General features: G+C 36.5%; 1 pseudogene; it reads right to left on the reverse strand.

The window, feature by feature from the left end:
• Positions 1-12,028: 12,028 nt before the first annotated feature.
• On the reverse strand, positions 12,029-19,761 carry LOC118857969 (annotated as a pseudogene).
• Between the last annotated feature and the right edge of the window lie 351 nt (positions 19,762-20,112).

Raw genomic sequence — 20,112 nt, forward strand, 5'->3', positions numbered from 1 at the left:
CTTTCTTTTTTTTTTTAGTCAATTTTACCAAAGGTTTATCAATTTTATTGTTTTTCTTTTCATAAAGCCAGCTCTTAGTTTTATTTATTATTTCAATAGTTTTCTAGCTTTTAATTTTATTAAGCTCTCCTTTGGTTTTCAGTACTTCTAGTTTGGGATTTAATTGAAGATTTTCAATTTGTTCTTTTTCTAGCTCTTGCAGTTGCATGCCTAATTCATTGATCTCTTCTTTCTCTATTTTATTCATGTAGGTATTCAGAGATACAAAACTTCCCCTGAGAACTGCTTTTGCTGCATCCCATAACTTTTGATATGTTTTCTCGTTATTGTCATTCTCTTGAATGAAGTTACTGATGATTTCTTTGATTTGTTGTTTGACCCATTCTTTAGGATTAGATTATTTAGTTTCCAATTAATTATTAGTCTATCTTTCCATAGCTCTTTATTATAAATAAATTGTATTGCATCATTTTCTGAAAAAGATGCATTGACTATTTCTGCCTTTATGCCCTGGATTGTAAGATTCTTATACCCTGGTACATTGTCAATTTTTGTATATGTGCAATATACCATTGAGAAAAAAAATTATATTCCTTTCTATCCCCATTTAGTTTTCTTCAGAGGTCTATCATATCTACCCTTTCTAAAATTCTATTCACCTTAAATTCTTTCTTGTTTATTTTATGGTTAGATTTATCAAGTTCAGAGAGGGAGAGGTTGATGACCCCCACTAGTATAGTTTTGCTGTTTATTTCTTCCTGTAACTCCCTTAATCTCTCCTCTAAGAATCTGGATGCTCTACCACTTGGTGCATATATATTTAGTAATGATATTACTTCATTATCTATGGTGCCTTTTAGCAGGATATAGTATTTTTTCCCTTATCTCTTTTGATTAGATCTATTTTTTGCTTTTGTTTTGTCTGAGACTAGGATGGCTACCCCTGCTTTTAGTTTTTACTTGAGCTAAAGCATAATATAAATTCTATTCCAGCCTTCTACCTTTGCCCTGTGTGTATCACCCTGCTTCAAATATGTTCCTTGTAAACAACATATTGTAGGATTGTGGTTTTTAATTCATTTTGCTATCTGCCTCTGTTTTATGGGAGAGCTCATCCATTCACATTCACAGTTATGATTACTATCTGTGTATTTCTCTCCATCTTATTTCCCAAGCATTTATGCTCTTATTCTTCTCTTCTCCTTTCCCCTCCTCAAACGAGTTTTGCTTTTGACCACCACCTCCCTCAGTCTTCCCTCCCTTCTAACAGCCCCCCTTCCTTTTCTTTCCCTTATCTCTTACTACTTCTTCCCTCCCTTCTAACCACCCTTCCCTTTTCTTTCCCCTTTTCCCTCCTACTGCCTTCAAGGAAAATTAGATTTCTATGTTTAACAGAGTATATTATTCCCTCCTTGAATCAAATCCAATGAGTGAAGCTGAAACAATGGTCATATCCCTCCCTTCTTTCCCTCTACTGTAATATGGTTTTGTGCCTTTTCACGTGATGTAATTTACCTTTTTTCTGCCTCCTTTTTTTCCTCTTCTCCCATTACAATACCTTTGTACCCCTTAGTTAGGTTTTTTATCATCACGCCTTTTAATATGTACCCATGCCCTCTATTTATATCCCTTTTAAATATCATAATAAATATACAATTCTGAAGATTGACAAGTTTCATCCTCCCATATAGGAATGTAAACAGCTTGTCCTTATATAACAGTAAGGCAGAATTCATGACTTCAAAGATAACCATGAATATGCCTGAATGGTCCAGAATCACAGGATATAAGGAATTCTCTAAGTTGAAAGCAGAGGAGTTAAAGCATTTATTGAAACTCAAAAGTAGCAGATATTTGAATTGGTTTTCTTTTTTGGCTCTTTACAGTATTTTCTCCTTGACCTGATAATTCTGAAATTTGATTATAATATTCCTTGGCATCTTCAATTTGGGATCTCTTTCAGGAGGTGATTGGTGGATTATTTCAATGACTATTTTGCCCTCTGGTTCTAGAACCTCAGAGAAGTTTTCCTTGATCATTTCTTGGAAGGTATTGTCCAGGCTCTTTTTTTTCATCATAGCTTTCCAGTAGACCAATAATTCTTAGATTATCTCTCCTGGATCTATTTTCCAAGTTAATTGTTTTTCCAACGAGATATTTTCCATTTTCTTCTATTTTTTCTATTTCTACATTTTCTTCTATTATAGATTTTATTTGACTGATTCTTGATGCCTCATGGTTTTTATGGTTTTTAATCAACAAGATTAAGTAGCTTCTACTTGCCCAATTCTAATTTTTAGTGAATTATTTTCTTCAGTTACCTTTTGTACCTCCTTTTCCATCTGGTCATTTTTTTTTCTTTTTAAGGAGTTATTTTCTTCAGTTAGGCTTTGTACCTCCTTATCCATTTGGCAAGTTTTACTTTTGGGGGAGTTGTCTTCAGGGATTTTTTTTCCTTTTGTCAATTGTATTTTTAAAATCATTTGTCAATTCTTTTCTACCTCCCTGATTTGGCTTTTAAATTCCTTCCTGAACACTTCCAAGAATTTTTTCTGTTCTTGAGATCTGTTCATATTCCCTTTTAAGATTTCAAATGTGGTTATAGTGTCAATGCTCTTCTCTTCTAAATTTGTAGTTTGATCTTCCCTGTTCCTATAGTAAGATCCTATGGTCTTTACTTTTCTAGTTTGCTTCTTATTTATGGTGATTGCCTTTTTCCTGGCTTTTAAAGTGGATCTCTGCTTCTGTCTCAAGCTTCTTGTGCTGGGAGGTGGGGTCCTGGTTACTGACTTAGTGTTCTGTAGCCTCTGGTTCTATCAGCTAGAAGCTATATAATGCTGCAACTACCCTGGGGCTGAGCTGAAGCTGGCTGGTGTGTGTTAAGGCCAGGTCTTTCTAAGTTTCCCTGGGGTTACACTGAAGCTCACAGAGGAAGGTGTGGGGGAGGGGTGGTCTGTCCACTGGAAGTTGCCTCCTGCTCTAGGGCTGAATTGGCTCAGCTGCAGCTGGAAGCCCATGTGGGTGTCTGCCAATTTCCCCAGGCTATGCAGAGGCAAGCCTGGGGTCCTGGTATTGGCCCTTGCCGATTCCACTCACCTGGGGTTCAGGATCTCCTGCTGGTCTGCTGAGGTGGAGTTTGCTAGAACACCTCTTGTCCTGCACTGGACCCCTTTAGCCACAGCAAGAGGGACCCTTCCCATCAATCTCTCTGGCCTCTGGAGCTAAAAGACTGCTGTACCCCTCGGTTCCACTATTCCAGGACTTTTCCTAGGGGAGTATTCTCTAGGTTTTTCAAAGTCAGTGGGGGGTGGGGAGAAGCACTTATGGTTTACTCTGCCATCATGGCTCCCAGATTTTCAAGTAGATGACTTTCATACATTTAATCTATGCACTGATATCCCCAGGTGTAGCTGCTGCTGCTGCCACACAGGCCTTGCACTTCTCTCTCACCCAGTTCCAAGAGACCCCCATCCTGTGCTGAGAGGTTTGGGAATCTGAGAGGTTTGGGAATCACTACTGCTGCAGGTAATTGAGTTCACTGGGGCCCACTCCCTTCCACTATGGCTGAGTCTTCACTGGTGCAGCCCATTCACTCTGCAATCCTCTAGCCTGGTATAACAGATCCTTCTAGTCAACCCTCCAGGCCTGTCCTGAGCTGGGAATCCATCACTCTCTGTCCCCCAGTGAATTCTGCCACCTCAAAATTGGTTCACATTCACTTCTTACAAGTACCTGAAGGAATTTGTGTGAGAGCTCTGGTGAGTCACCACTTTCACTCCACCATCTTGGCTCTGCCCCAAGATTTAGAGTTTTAAGGAGCCTTTGAGTAGACTAAGAACTATGCAGCTGAAATTCCCCCATAAAGTTTGCCAAAGTAGCTCTCCAGGAAAGCTCCTGTGAAGAATGACAAAGAACTGAGAATCACATTCCCTGAAAAAATTGTCTTTGCATCAACTTAACTTCTGAAGAGATTCCCCTCCCCTCCCCTTCCCAGTGAATCTTTATAATAAAGAATCAAAAAGAGAAGGAAAAAGCACTTCAGCAAAATTAACACGCTCATCAGTCAAGTAAGTCAATTAGACATTTTCCATCAGCTTATGTATTTCTATGCTTCCCTCAGTTCTTCATATTCATCACGCAGCACAGCAAAATTCATTACATTCGTGTGTCACATTTTGTTTAGCCATATTTTTACTGAATAAGTGTGTTGTTTTCATTTCTTCACTATACAAAAAAATGCTGCTATGAATATTTGGTACGTGTGGAATTTATACTTTACTTCTTTGTGGGTATGCACCTAACAATGGAATCTCTAGCTTACAGAATATAAATATTTTAATCACTTTCTTTTGAAACTTTATTGATATCTTTTGTTTATATAGTACCTCCTGTTTGAAACATATGCCTACATATCTGCTACCTATACAGCCATCCTTTATAACAAAGAATTTTTTAAAAGAAGATAAAAAATCAGCAAAATTAACTCACAAATAATGTAAGCTAGATAGTAAAAGAAAATTATCTGTGCCACTTATCTGTACAAAGAACAGAGGAAGGAACATTTTATCTTCTCTTCTCTGGGACCAAGCTTGACCATTTTATGTACAAAGTATTTGGGAGATTTTTTGGTTATTCTTTCCATTTATATTTCTGTATTCCATATTTATGTTGTTTTCCTGGTTCTGCTGATTTCATTCTCTATCATATATTATCAAAGATTTGGATATGGGAGGAACATTTAACACCATCCGGTCCAACCCTCTCATTTTACAGATGAGGAAACTAATACCCAAAGAAGGTAAGTGAGTCACTTGAGGTCACCTAGCTAATAGGTTTTGGAGGTAGAATTTTAACCCAGATTTTTCTAACAGCCAGCTATGCCTTAAAGTCTCCTTATGTTTCTCAGCATTCTTTCTGCTCTTCATTTCTTAGGGTGAAATAACATTTCATTGCACTCATGAACTTTGATTTGTTTAGTTATTTTCCAAACAAAGGGTTCCATTTGTTGGCTATTACAACAAATGTTACTGTAAGTATTTCAGTAGATAGGGGATCTTACTATTCTAGGGAACCTTTGCAACATTGGGATACATATGAACAATGCAATCTCTGAGTTAAAGAGTATGGGCATGTAATCAATATGAGCTCTACTATTCCAACTACAAATTATATAAGGTACTCTCTTAGCAGTTTGATGGATATAGCATTAAATCTCTAGATTAATATAGGTGATAACACCATTTTATAGGGGCACATTATTTCTTTAAAGATTGTTTTATAATCATATTTTCATGCATCTCAACTAGGGCCTGTTAGACTTCTAAATATTTTATTCCTATTTTTTCTTTGCCATCTTTTATTTTTATGTAAGGCAACAAACAAGTAGTTTTTTAAGCACTTTTTATGTGCCAAGCATTATGCTAGGTGTTGTGGATACAAAGATAAAACAAAATAGCTCCTTCCTTCAAGTTCACATCTTGGCTTCTAGGGTATTAGGTTCAAAACTTATCTCAGTCCCTACAAAGAACTATCCCCATTATGTTTATAGCCAAACTTGGCTCATAGCCACAACTCGTTGTGAAATGAGGTGTCATCTTTCTTTGGCATAGCCTCAGAAGATGGCTCCCAATCATTCCAAGCTCCTTGATGATTGCTTGACTCTAATACCCAGGCTTGATTACAACTCTTGGATTCCCATAGTTTATTTTCCTATAATAGAAGACTCTACTTCCTGCATCTAGAATATAAAAGTATGAATGAAAAGGTCAAGAATCCAGGCCTGTTTCTTGGGGCCATACAGCTACATAGAAGAAGCTCTTAAGCCCTTTCCCCTTAGCACATGATCTCTCACTGGCTGTTTTAAGTCACTGACCACTAATAGGCTTACGATGCAGAGATAAGAGATAAAACTATATGTACAATAATATTAATAGTAGCTCTCTTTGTAGCAACCAAATTTGGAAACTAAAGGGCTATGACCCTATTGGAAAATGGCTAAACATATTGTGATATATGAAAGCAATGTCGTGTAACATTATTATGCCACTATGAAATTATTAAATTGACAATTTCAGAAGAAACTGGGAAGACCTTACATGGGCTATTGCAGAGTAAAATGAGTAGAATTGGGTGAACAATTTATACAAAAATAATAACATTGTAGAGAAAGACTTTAAAACTCTGAACAACATAATAATAAACCATGAGTCTAAAAGACTGAAAATGAAATAGAGTTCAACTACTATCAGAAAGAGAAACAAATGTAATTTTTTTTTAAAACAAATCACCAAACTTACCCAGACACCAAGGAAGCAAAGAACAACAAAGAGGAGAGGGTTTAGGCTGGTAGGTCTGTTTGAATCCCTCTGACAATAGTCAGAGAGCTTCAAATGCACCACATATTTTACCAACGAGAATCAGTTACAGAACATCCATCTAAACATGCTCCACCATCTCTCTGAGACATTTGTCTTACATATAATCATGATTCTCCTGGAAGTAGGCATGGAAAAGGTGAATAAGTCCGTATACTGTGAGTTTTAGGGAAGTATGCTCCCCAGATAAAGTAACCTTAGATATCAAAGAAACAGATTTATGCAATTCTGTAAACTAAAACCCTCAGGCTGTATTTTATTATCTTCCTTACTGGTAACATGAGTCTGACTCTCTTAAAGGAGTCCTCCAAAATTTTGGGGAATTGCTGTCAATATAGAATAGTCCAATAAGGCTTACCATCAGGAAATGCATTTTCCTACTGGAATAAACCTGACTTTTAGCAATTCCTGGGCTCTATGGCTGCACACTTCCATTCTGCCATGGAATGCTATTAATTAGCTATGTATGCTAAATGAGTTTAAAAAGCAATAAAACACCCATTCTGTACCTTAGGAAGCTAGAACTGCATCTAGTCCAAGCAGTTTTCCTCATTGCACTAAAAACTCCTTCAACACGGGGAAGATGTGACTCAGGTACTCTGTGTCTGTGTCAGATTTTTATTGTGTGAGGACTCCTAATGGGACCAATAGAGGAACCTAGTTTCTGAGTGGGGTTTAGGGGGACAGATGGAGGAAAGGAACATAAGATTTCTTATTATTTTGAGGTAGTAGACACAGAACTTAGGCAAAAACTGCACATACTGTGCCACAACTTATTCTGTATATATTGCTTCTTGTCAATTTCCCCCAGATATGAATCTTAAAGGTGAATTTCTCAAAGAATGTATATAGAATTCAGGGTTAAAATATTCATGGAGTAGAGGTAACAATGTTCAATTGTTTCTCCCTCATCTTCTCTCCTGAACCTGGGCCATCTCAGAACTTATTTCAAAGAATTGGAGGCTGCCACTACCAGGAATGTTTTCTCCCTCTCTTTTGCCCTACCCTTCGTCCAACTTGAAGGCTCACAGAACTTTGACAAGATAATGAAAAAAGGACAACCAAGCCTTCCCATCTGCAGTGATACTGCTTCCTAAGATCCTCTAATCTTACTTGCCTCTATCCCCAGGATTCTTCCAGCATTGTCATATTAAATGCTTATGTTAATTATGTTAATCAGGTATATCTACACAAATAAGTTATTTCTACCTGGATCCAAATGAATCAGGACCACTTTCAGGTCCTTCCAGTTATCCTACAGGTTGACTTTCTTTTATTTATTATCTCCCCCAATTAGAGTGCAAACTCCATGACAATAGTCTGTCTTGATTTTTGTATTTGTATCCCAAGAACTTAGCACAGTGCTTAGTACATAGTAAACACTTAATATTGCTAACATAATTGAATCATATTTTGGTCAAAATCTGCTTCTGCATTTTTAATATGATTATCCTATTTTTATTATTATCAAAGCGAGCTTCCTATGTTTATGTTTTTTCTAATGTTGAATTGAACATGAATTCTTGATATAAATAAAATGTTATTCTGATATATAGTATTTTCTTAAGTTTTCATTTATATCTTTTGTTTTACCTTATTTTCTCCCAGTATCACTTCTCATTCCCATCTAAAATCCACCAATATAACAAGTAGGATTTTTTAAAGACCAAAAAAGAAAAAAAAAAGGTAAAAATTAACATAACTATTAAATGCATCTGGAAAATCTGGAATGAATACAATCTGGAAATGAATACAAACAATCTGGAAAATGAATACATGTGCAATGTATAATACTTGTGAATGTCCCAACTCTGCAAAGGGGTGGATTGGAATTGTTTTCTTATATCTTTTCTTTCAAGCTATGATTGCTCTTTGTAATTTTGCAACATTCACTTTTGATTGTGTGTGTGTGTGTTTGTGTGTGGGGAAGTGTGTATTTTTTCCATCTATGTTGTCAAAGTTTATAGATATAGATATAGACAATTTTCTTGGTCCTTATAACTTCAATCAGCATCAATTCACATGGATCTTTCCATGCTTCTCTTTATTCATCAAATTCATCATTTCTTACAGTATTGTCATGTTTTATCACATTCATGTACCACAATCTTTTAGCCATTCCCCAAATGATAGTCATGTACTTTATTTCCAATTCTTCAATACCACAAACAATGCTACTCTAAATGATAGTCATATACTTTGTTTCCGGTTCTTTAATACCACAAGCAGTGCTACTCTAAACAGGTTAGTGTATAGCTACATTCTCCTTATTGATGGCTGCCTTGAGATATAAGTCCAAATGGAATCTCTAGGTTAAAAGATATGGAAATTGTAGTGACTTTATTTGTGTCATTATAAAACGTTTTCCAAAATGTTTGTACTGATTCATAGCCTCACCAACAATGTATTATTGCACCTGTCTTCTGACAACCCCTCCCAAAATGTTTATTCCCATTTTTGTCATCTTTACTAACTATCTGGGAATGATATAAAACCACAAAGTTGTTTTGATTTGCATTCTCTTATTACTAGTGATTTGGATCATTAATATGAGTGTTAATAAAAGTGTACATAAATGTATAGGTGTGTTCTTTATATATCTTGGATTTATTTATCTTGGATATCAGATCCTTATCAGAGAAATTTGATACAAAGATTTTTCTCCATTCAACTGCTTCCATTCTTATGTTGCATGCATTAATTTATTCATGCAGAAGCTTTTCAATTTCATGAAAGCAAAGTTATGTATTTTATATTTTGTAATTGCCTCTATCTTTTGTTTGGTTGAGTGCTTCTCCTACTCACAGCTATAAAAGTTATATGATCTACTTCTTTTATAATTGTAATAGAATGACTATTTAAAGATGTAGACACGCATATGTATGCATTTGTATGCATATATGTATGTGTGTAATATATCATATATTATGAACATATAATTTAATACCACTTTTATTTGTGCCTCCTAACTTTTTTTTGTTTTCTTCTGTGTACTGAAATTTTACTGATGCTTTTTTGTGGCATCTCTGAGTATTTAGTAACCACCACAAACCTCCATCCCTTGTAAAAAAAAAAAAGTATAGTCAAGTAAAACACACGAACGTCTTGACCATGTCTGAGAATGCACGTCTCATTCTGTGTCTTGCACCTATATCACACAGTCATGAAATAAGAATTGAGTTTGTCACTGTTATTAATTACCTTGATCTGAATTCTAAGGTCTTTAAAAATTGCTTTTATTTGTAATATCATTTTTATCACATAAAATCCTGGTTATTTCATTTTGCATCAGTTCATCCAAGTCTTCCTATGTTTCTTTGAGTTCATCACATTTGATATTTCTTAGTACACAATAACACTCCATTGTTTTCATGCCCTACAATGTGTTCAAACAATCTCCATGTGATGGTAACCCCATTTTTTCTGGTTCCTACTAAATTCAAAACTGTAAATATTGGTTTACATGTGGATCCTTTCTTCCTAACCTTAATCTCCTTGACATATGCAATACTTATTAAAATATCATAAGCCACAGGTAATAAGGGTTTTAAAAGCCTACAAAAGAAAGGTAAAGGTAGATTTGATTTGATGGGGTTCATGAGTAGATGTGGGATTGAGAGAGAGGTAAAAATCAAGATGAACTGAATATTAAATAAAATAGATAATTTTAAAAATCACATGTGATTCAGAGAGTATTAGTGGTTTTAACAGAAATAGAAAATAAAAAGAAGTTGATGGGAGGTGGGAGTGAAGAAGATTTATTTTTATATAGGTCAGTTTTAAGGTATCATTAAACTATTCCTGATGGACATATTTAACATAATTGAAGCTCAGCCTACCACTTACATAAATGCGCCTTTCCAATATAGCATAATGCTCAGGAAATTCTCAAAAAGTATGCCAGCAAATCATAAACCATAATCAGTACTGCCAAGATTGAAGACTTCCAATATAAATCACTAGTTTTTTCTGTTCTCTGAGGACCATCCTAGTTAAATATACAGAATTTCATCACCAGATAGCTTGCCTCCAGGTGATAATTTGCTTTTTGAACAGAGTAACTCACAAAAAGCATCTACATAAGAGGGCATGTATCTGTGTTGGTAGATAGCAGTAACCAAACCCATGAAATAAGAGGTCCTTGTGCATTACAGTAAGAATCAAAACTAGTGGAGTGAATGAAAACACAAATCAAAGTCAGGAAGAGAGTTTGGAGGATAAATTTAAAGAACAGGAAAAGGAACCAGCAAAGAAGAATGAAGAGTGATAGAGAAGTTTCCAGAAAACTAGAAGGAAAATTCAGAATGGATAAGAGAGAAAAGAGCTTCAGAAAGAATTTCTTAACAGTGTCACACAATGCCAAGATATCAATAGGATGAGTACTGAAGAAAAGATGTTGGATTTTGTGAAAAGAATTTCATTATTGCCTTTGCAGAAACCTTTTGTGCCTGGAATGCTCCCCCTTTTCAGTTCCACCTTCAAGTTTTCCTGGCTTCATTCAAGTCTCAACTCAAATTCCACCATCCGCTCTTAGCATCTTCCTCTCCGAGATTACTTCTCACCTACTTTGCATATATCTGATAAAAGAATAATTATATATTATCTCCCTCATTAGAATGTGAAATCCTTGAGGACATAAGCTGTTTTACCTTGCTTTTCATTTATTGATATAATCATGTGTTTTTTTTATTATTTTTATTATTTATGTAGTCTTTTATATTATAATTTTCCTAATATTGGATCAATCCTGCCTTCCTGCCATAAATCCAATGCAGTCACAGGATGTAGTCTTTTTAGTTTTTCAATATAACCTTTTGGGTAGGAATATTTGTCTATAGTTGTCTATGTTTTGTCTTTCCCTAGTTTAGGTATCAAGACAATCTCTTCTTGTCATTTTTTAAGACATGATATAATGTTAATTTGAATTTGAATTCTTGATAGAATTTATTTTTAAATTTATCTAGTCCTTGGTTTTTTCTCCTTCAGAAATTTATGAGGTTTTTTTTCAATTTCTTTTCCTGAATTTGGGTTACTTATCTATTCTTGTTCTATTAATATGGACATTTTAGATTTTTAGAAATACTCATCCATTTCCTTTAAGTTTTCAGTTTTATTGACATATAATTTAGCAAAACACTTTGTGACAATGTCTTTTATTTCTTTTTGTTTTGTAATGATTTGTCCTTTTTCATTTTTGATACTGTTAATTTAGTTTCTTTCTTTCTTCATTCAGTTATCTGATTCTTAATCTATTTTATCGGCATTTTCAAAAATAGCTCCTGGTTCTATTTATAAGTTCAGTGGTTGCTTTGCTTTCATGTCTATTAATCTCTTTGCTTTTCAGTATTTCTATTTTGATATTGAATAGTTTCAATTTTGCTTTTTTCTAATTTTCTCAGTTGTTTGCATTTCATGTACTTTCCCTCTTTCTTTAATGAAACTGTTCAAAGACACAGCTTCTCCACTAAGGACTGCTTTGACTGCTTCCCAAAAACTTTTGCTTGAAACAATAAATAACTTTAGCAAAGTTGCAGGATATAGAATAAACCCACACAAATACTTGGAATTCCTATATCTTACTAACAAAGCCCAAAAGCAAGAGATAGAGAAATTCCACTTAAAGTTACTGTGGACACTAGAAAATATCTGGAAGTCTACCTGCAAAGACAGACCCAGGAACTATATAAACACAATTACAAAACACTTCTCACACAAGTAAAGTCAGATCTAAATAAATGGAAAAACATCAGTTGTTCATGGTTAGGCTGAGCTAATATGATGAAAATGACAATATTACCTAAGTTAATTTCCTTATTTAGTGTCATACCAATCAAATTACCAAAAATGATTTTATAGAGATAGAAAAAATAATAACAAAATTCATCTGGAAGAACAAAACATCCGGAATATGAAGGGAATTAATGAAAAGAAATGCTAGGGAAGGAGGTAGCCATAGCAGATATTAAATTGTATTATAAAGAAGCAATCATCAAAACTACTTCGTACTGGCTAAGAAATAGAGTGGTGAATCAGAGGAACAGGTTAGGTGCACAAGATGCAGTAGTCATTGAATACAGTAATCTACACTTTGACAAAACCAAAGAGTTCAGCTCAGTATATCAGTATATCACAAAACTGCTTGGAAAACTAGAAAACAGTAGGGCAGAAATTGGGCATAGACCAATATCTTACTCCTTATGCCAAAATAAAGTTAAAAGGGGTTCACAACTTAGTTATAAAGGCTGATACTATAAGCAATTTGGGAGAGAAGGGAATAGTTTATCTGTCAGACTTAGGGAGAAGGGAAGAATTTGTGACTAATGCAAAATGAATGATTTTGATTATATTAAATTGAAAAGGTTTTGCACAAACAAAGCCGGTACAACCAATATTAGGAGGAAAGCAGAAAACTGGGAATTTTTATAATTGGTGTCTCTGACAAAGGCCTCATCTCTAAAATATACAGAGAATTGAGAAAAATTTATAAGAATACAAATCATTACCCAATCGATAAATGGTCAAAAGATATGAACAGGCAGTTTTCAGAGAAAGAAATTAAAGATATCTATAGTCATATGAAGAAGTGCTCTAAATTGCTACTGATTAAAGAAGTGCAAATGAAAACAACTCTCAGGTACCACATTTCTCCTGTAAAGTTGGCTAACATGTCAGAACAGGAAAATCATAAATGCTGGAGAAGATGTGGGAAAATTGGAATCGCATTGTTGGTGGAGTTGCAAGATCATTGAAGCATTCTAGAGAGCAATTTGGAACTACACCTAAAGGGCTATAAAAATGTGCATATCCTTTGACCCAGCAATACCACTTCTAGGGCTACATCCCAAAGAGATACAAGGAGGAAAAGGACCCATACGTAGAAAAATATTTATGGTGGCCCTTTTTGTGGTGGCAAAGAATAGGAAATCAAGGAGATGTCCATCAACTGCAGAATGGCTAAACAAATTGTGGTATATGAATGCAATGGAATTCTATTGTCCTACAAGAAATGAGGAGCAGATGGACTTCATAAGAACCTGGAGAGTCTTATATGCTCTGATGATGAGTAAAGGGAGCAGAACCAGGAGAACACTGTACACATTATTATATACAACCACAGACATATTGCTTCTGTGATGACTAACTTTGATAGACATGGCTCTTCTCAACAATGAAAGGTTCTAAGACACCTCCAAAAGGCTCATTATGGAAAAGGCTGTCCACACCCAGAGAAAGAACCACGGAATCTGAATGCAAATTGAAGCAATCTATTTGCTCTCTTTTTTTAATGTAATTTTATTATTGGTTTTGTTACATCTTTCTCATGGTTCATTTCATTGGTTATAATTCTTCTTTACAACTTGATTATTGGGAAAAGAAGTTTAATGTAAGGTATATGTAGAACCTATATCAGATTACATGCCATCTAGAGGGGCAGAAGGCAGGGGAGAAAATTTGGAACTCAAAAACTTGTGGAACTGAATGTTGTAAACTTTAAAAAAAAATTAATAAAAAAATTCACCCCTACATCCTTCATAAATTCTTTCACCTTACTGAAATTGTACTCTCCAATGTCACCAACTACCTAAATTCCTAAATCCAATGACCTTCTCAGTTCTCATCCTCCTTGACCTTTTTAAAGTATTTATCATTGTTGATTAAACCCTCTCATTGGATACTCTGTGTCTTCTTTGCTTTCGTGACACTCTCCTTCTTGATCTGTCACTGGTTCATCATCCTCCCACCCCAGAAGAATCAGTGTTCCGTAGGGCCATTTTTTCAACATTCTCTAATACAATCTCCCTTGTAATATCATCTACTACCATGGGTTGAAGAAGATGATTCCCAAATCTTTATAGCCTGTATATTCTGTTATTATTTTTCTCTTCAACAGTTAGATGGCTATTTCCATATAGCTGGCTGGCTGGCACCACAGACTAAACATTTCCAAACCCAAACACATCATCTTCTCACCTGCCCTCCCCCAAAATTTACTATGTTTGAAGTTACTAACATCCTTTCAGCCACCCAGGTAAACAATGTTACATCCATCCTTGGTGTATTCCTTTTTGTACACCAAATATCACTCTTATATTCAATTATCTGACAAATGCAATCTATTTTTTCTCCACAATATTCATCTTCTTTCCACTCAGAGAGCCACAAGTTTAGATCAAGGTCTTTGTTATGTTTTAGATTGTGTTAACACCCTAATTGATCCTTCTTTGACCAATCGTTCTCTTTACACCAATCCCTCCACACGACTTTCAAAATAATATTTCTGAAGTATGGAATGACTATGTTACTCCTTACCCAAGGGTCTACATATTGATTCTAGGATAAAATGCAAAGACTGTTAACTGAATCCAATCTTTCTATCCAAATTAATTTTATACTTCTCTCCTTCAAATATTCTTACATTCCAGCCAAAATGACCTACTAACTATGCACACAACTCAAGATCATCTCCTAAGTCCATGCTTGAAATTCACTGTCTCTTCATCTCTGCCTCTTAGAATTCTAAGCTTCCTCATCCCTCTAGTTGTTTGCACTCCCTTCTCAAACTACCCTATGTTCATTTATGTGTGCAAGTTGTTTCCCCCAGTACAACATAAACTCCTTGAGACCATGGATTCATTTTGATTTTGTATCCTTACTGCCTAGCATAGTGTCCTGCACATTACAGGTGTTTAATAAATGTGTATTGAATTGAATTAAATACCACTGGAGTCCTTCTAGCTCTTAAAATTCTATTTTATTATTTCTCCCATTCCCCTGCCTGCTCCACCACTGAACTATTCAGTCTGTTTCTTGAGGATCTGCCTAGATTAATTTCCTTATTACTAGCCATCACTAGGAATGACTACACAATGTTGATTTTTTCCTACCAAAGAATAAACCTGTCTACTAAGGTTAGAGGGGCTATGGTCAGTATCTGTGGATCCAAGACTACCGATATTGATCACATCACAGACTGCTAAACAAACTTTAGAAATCAATTAACCGATTGTACTTTTTATTTTTAGTTGATTTAAATGTTTATTGTTGTTCTTTTTTTAAATAACCCACTTTTCAGGGAATCTCTGGCCCCCAATAGAACCTTACCTCACAACAAAGTAAAGCTACACAAAACAAATAAAGATAATGGCCATGTCTGAGAATGTATACCCCAGTCTGCAACCACCCCTTTCTTATCCTGGGATATATTGCAAAGTGTTATCATGGGAACATAGCTCTAGAGCTAGATGGGCCCTTACAAGTAATCTAATTTAAACCCCCAGGTTTTACAAAAGAGGAAAATGAAGCCCAGAAACATAAAGCAATTTGCCCTCCTATGCTGTGTAAGTGCCAGAGCTAGAATTAAGCCTTACATCCTATGATTCCAAATTCATCTTTCTTTCCACTGTACCTCACTGAATGCCTCGCCCCCCCCCACCCCCCAGATTCTTCCATTTTTTCCTCCACCTTTTGAAGGCTAAGATTAAGTCGTCAATAAATTATTAGCTGCTCTACTTTGGGCAGAGAACAACGGTGGATGCCTTGAAAGCCAAAGGCCCCTCCCCTCTATAATTACGCTATCATTCATCCATGAAAGTGTTAGGAAATTTTCCCCTTTTATTTGGAGGGGTGAAGGCAGGGCAACTGGGGTTAATTGGCTTGCCCAAGGTCACACAGCTAGTGAGTGTGTCAAGTGTCTCAGGCCAGATTTGAATTCAGGTCTTCCTGACTCCAGGGCCAGTGCTCTTCTCCTTGCCGAAACAGCCTCAGGTCTCCGTACTGACACTCGACAAACCCTTTCAGATCTTCCAGAAAGTTGATGTGCTCCTGGTGCTCTAAGGCTGTGCTGAGTGAGTCTGCAAACGTGTTGTCCACCCCTCGGTGAGCCAGGAAGTCCAACAAGTCGTGGTACAGGGCCCAGTCCAGGGAATCCGTTTTGAATGGATAGTTTGTATCTTTCCAGACAGATTCGGTGATGGACTGAAAGCTAACTTTAAGGATGGAGAAGATGCCGCTCTCATCTTCTTGCTGTCCAACCTTACCCTCCGGATGCTGTCCGTTCAGCACAAGGGCTTTCTTGGTATCGTACTTCACAGGCTCCATCACGAAGCTCAGGGTTGACATAAGTTCAGGGTCTTGCTGTTCTTGGTCTTTCTGTCTCTCTGGTGGCTGGTCATCAAATGTCGGTGGGATGCTGTTGTTCAAATTGAATGTGAACATGATCCTCTCGCATCCTAATCTGTCTCTTGCACACCCGGTTCCCAATCCCCCGACAAGTTGGGGAGGGATTTGTATTTCCGGATTTTCCTCACCTCTTTAATTTCATCTCAGGAATTCAGCCAAGGCCTTGTCCCCTCGGTGTGGAGCCCCCCTCACCTGCACGAGCATGGGCCGGGCGTGCTCCTGGGCAGCTGCAGGAGGTGGGGGAGAGCGGCGGGGCCTGGACTGCAGGGAGTAGCAGCAGGGGCAGCAGCAGCGGGGCCATGACCGAGACAGGAGGAGCTGGGTGGGAGTGACGTCAGAGACCCGAAGGACTATTCCTTTACCTTCTGAATAACGTTTATTACATCCAAGGTCATATTCTAATTTTGGATTTCATACCACCAAGTTTCATGGATACCTTTGAGGTAAAATTTATCTCCTTATTTTGTTTTTTTTACCCATACTTTGTGCATTTTTGCATGAATACGTGAAGTATTGTGTTTTATTGTTGCATCCATTCTTAGATTTTTTTTTTCAACCCGTGAAATTCTATGTTTCTACAGATAGTTTCTTCCCATACTCTAGTTACTTTCTAGGCTATGAATCTTGGCAGAGAGGGGAAAAGAAAACGGTTAAGCAAAACCAATCAATGCATTAACCATGTCTGAGAGTATTACAACATTCCAGACCAATACTCTCTCACTTCTCTAAGAAAAGGTAGATGGATATTGCTTCCTGATGTTCCTCAATTTTGTTGTTGTTGTTTACATTTGCATTATTGTGTGCACTGTATAAAATGTCTCCTGGTTTGAGCTGTTTGGCTGTACATAATAATTCTTCCAAATTTCATTAAGTGAGAGGCAGGAGAGTGTAATTGATGTCAAGAAGATGTTTACTCAAGTTGACTAAAATCTCACTTCTTTCCTTTTTTTTCATTTCTTTTTGGAGGGGGGAAGGCAGGGCAATTGGGGATGAGTGATTTGCCCAAGGTCACACAGATAGTAAGTGTGTCAAGTGTCTGAGGTCACATTTGAAGTCCACTTCAAGGCCAGTGCTCTGCTCACTGGGCTGCTTAGCTGCCACTCAAGTCTCACTTCTGAAGTATATTGGCTCACTGTACCCTAGGTCACTCCCTTCTACTGTATTGCAGAGAAGTTGCATTGATACAGGAAGTTCCTCACCAAGAACTACCTATGCAGAGGAAATAGCAGGATCAGTAAGAAAGAAAAAAAAAAGACAAGGTCCCCTAAATGTTCAATATTCATCATTTATTACTGCACAGTAATATAAAATGCATTCCTTAAGTATTTTTTAATCTTATCTGCAGCATTGCCCTCCTTTATAGTCCTTATTGAAGATGCCAAGGTCATCCACTGCATCCCAGGCCATTGCCCAGTCTTCCTGACTTTTGTCTTGCCACTAGATGTTGATGACACTGGAAGAGAGAATGAAGCTGAAGACTTGTGCAACTCCACCTCATTTAAATCCAGTTCACACGCAAGTCAAGATATCACTCACTTCTGATGTCATTGGCCTTCTTTGACAAAACGAAGGATGAACTACAGCAACATAGTCCATGAGAGACTGTGTGCAAAAATATAAAACACCTACCTTTGTGGGACATGGGTAAACAACAGTGAAGTGAATTGTAGGAACATTATTAGGTTACTAAATTAAACATGTTATCCAAAAAGGAAATAATGCTTTCTGTTCAAAAATATTTGTAATAATATTTTTAGAATTAAAAAACAACTAGAAATAAACTTTATGCCCAACTCTGGGAATGGTAGAATAGTGGCCTGTATATGCAATAGAATAACGTATTATGATTAAGATAATTAAACATAAAAATATAGAGACATCTATATTTGAAATAATGAAACAAAATAATTTATGAAGTAATATGAGAGGCGTTATGGCTTAGTTGATGAAGAGTAGGCCTTAAGAGTCAAAAAAATTTGGATTCAAATACTGCCTCTGACAGTGACTGTGTGACCACAAAAAAATTACTTAATTTCTCAATGCCCTAAGCAAGTCTCTAAGACATTTAGTTACCAAGAAGTTTCCAACCTGCATCAGTGGAGGGAGGTACATAGTCTCAGTCTCTAAGTCTCTCTCTCTCTCTCTCTCTCCCCCTCTCCCTCTGTGTGTGTGTTTGTGTGTGTGTGTGTGTTGTGTCTGTGAGTCTGTCTGTCTTTCCTCCTCCTTCTCTTCCTCCTCTCTCTCCCTCTCCTTTCTCCTCCTCCTCTTCCTCCTTCCTTCCTCACCTCCCCCACCCAAAAAAAGAGTCAATAATTAGTAATTCTTCCTTAAGAGAAATTCTAAATTACTTTGAAAGCTTCCCAAACTCCCTTCTTTCAAGAGTTATTTCATTTTTCTTTCCCTTTCCTTTGCAAGATAAATACTTTGCCAGTGAAAGCCAATCACCCTTCCCCAGGGAGGCCTCAAACTTTACACAAGTTTCCCTCACCTTTCTTTATTATGTGGCTGGCTCTAGAGACTACTGCAGGTAACGATTGTCAAAGCCATCAGACAGAATTTAGTTATAAACACCTCCTAACAAGGTTGCACCTCTGCAGGCAAGGCTAAAAGTTTGTTCTACCCTGTCAGGGCATTGTGCTCTTCAGAGGAAACAGTCTCCATGAATCCAAGTTAATATGTATATGTAAATACATATCTCTTTCATCATAGCAAATTAATAACTTTTTAATTACACAACTACCTGCTCTCCTTTTAATGAACCCCCAAGTGACATATTAGCAAGAATGAGTTGGCAACAGCTGATTTCCAAGGAGACTATTTTAATTACATGGAAACCACAAATTGATGGCTCTGGAGGAGCCAAGAGCTAAATGCTGCTTTGTACAATTTGAATGACTCTTTTCTTGGTCTGGATCTCAGGAAAAGAGGTGCAGCACAAGTTACCAGTCCTGTGGGTCGTCCCTGATAGACACCTAGGTTAGCTCAGGGTGCTGAATCTGAATTCTTTCTATCCTTGTCTCCTCAGAGAGGACTTCAGTCTTTAAGTCTATAGGAAAGTGAAATTCCCTGTTGTGCTTTGTGAGGATGATCTAAAGATTTTGGCTGATGAAATATGTTTGATAAATACCCTTTAACTTTGCAATCCTCTCTCCACAGAGAGGACAAACAAATAGATTGTGCTATCTACCCACCTGTTCACAAAGGACATCTCATCCTTTCTCCCCAGACAATATCTGAAGGGATTCTAGAATTTATTCTTATGCTGCTCACATGTTTTCTAATAAGTACTCAATTCCGCAAACAATTGTGACCCTTCCCCCTCTCCAATTGCCAATTATGTGGTGGACTTAGATTGTGAGTCTTAATGGCAAATAATTTTCTATCTCTTTTCTTTGTGTGAAACAGGATCATATGTTTGTGGGTGTGTTTCATCATGGTTATGTAGACAATATTTTCTATATTTTAGATTATACCTGAGATTATACCTGAGAACTCTCACATCCTCAAAATTTTATTGCTCCAATAAATAGTTTTAATACCTAAACATAATTTAATTACA

The sequence above is a fragment of the Trichosurus vulpecula genome, chromosome 7 (genome assembly GCF_011100635.1).
Source record: "Trichosurus vulpecula isolate mTriVul1 chromosome 7, mTriVul1.pri, whole genome shotgun sequence".
In the NCBI taxonomy this organism is placed as follows: domain Eukaryota; kingdom Metazoa; phylum Chordata; class Mammalia; order Diprotodontia; family Phalangeridae; genus Trichosurus; species Trichosurus vulpecula.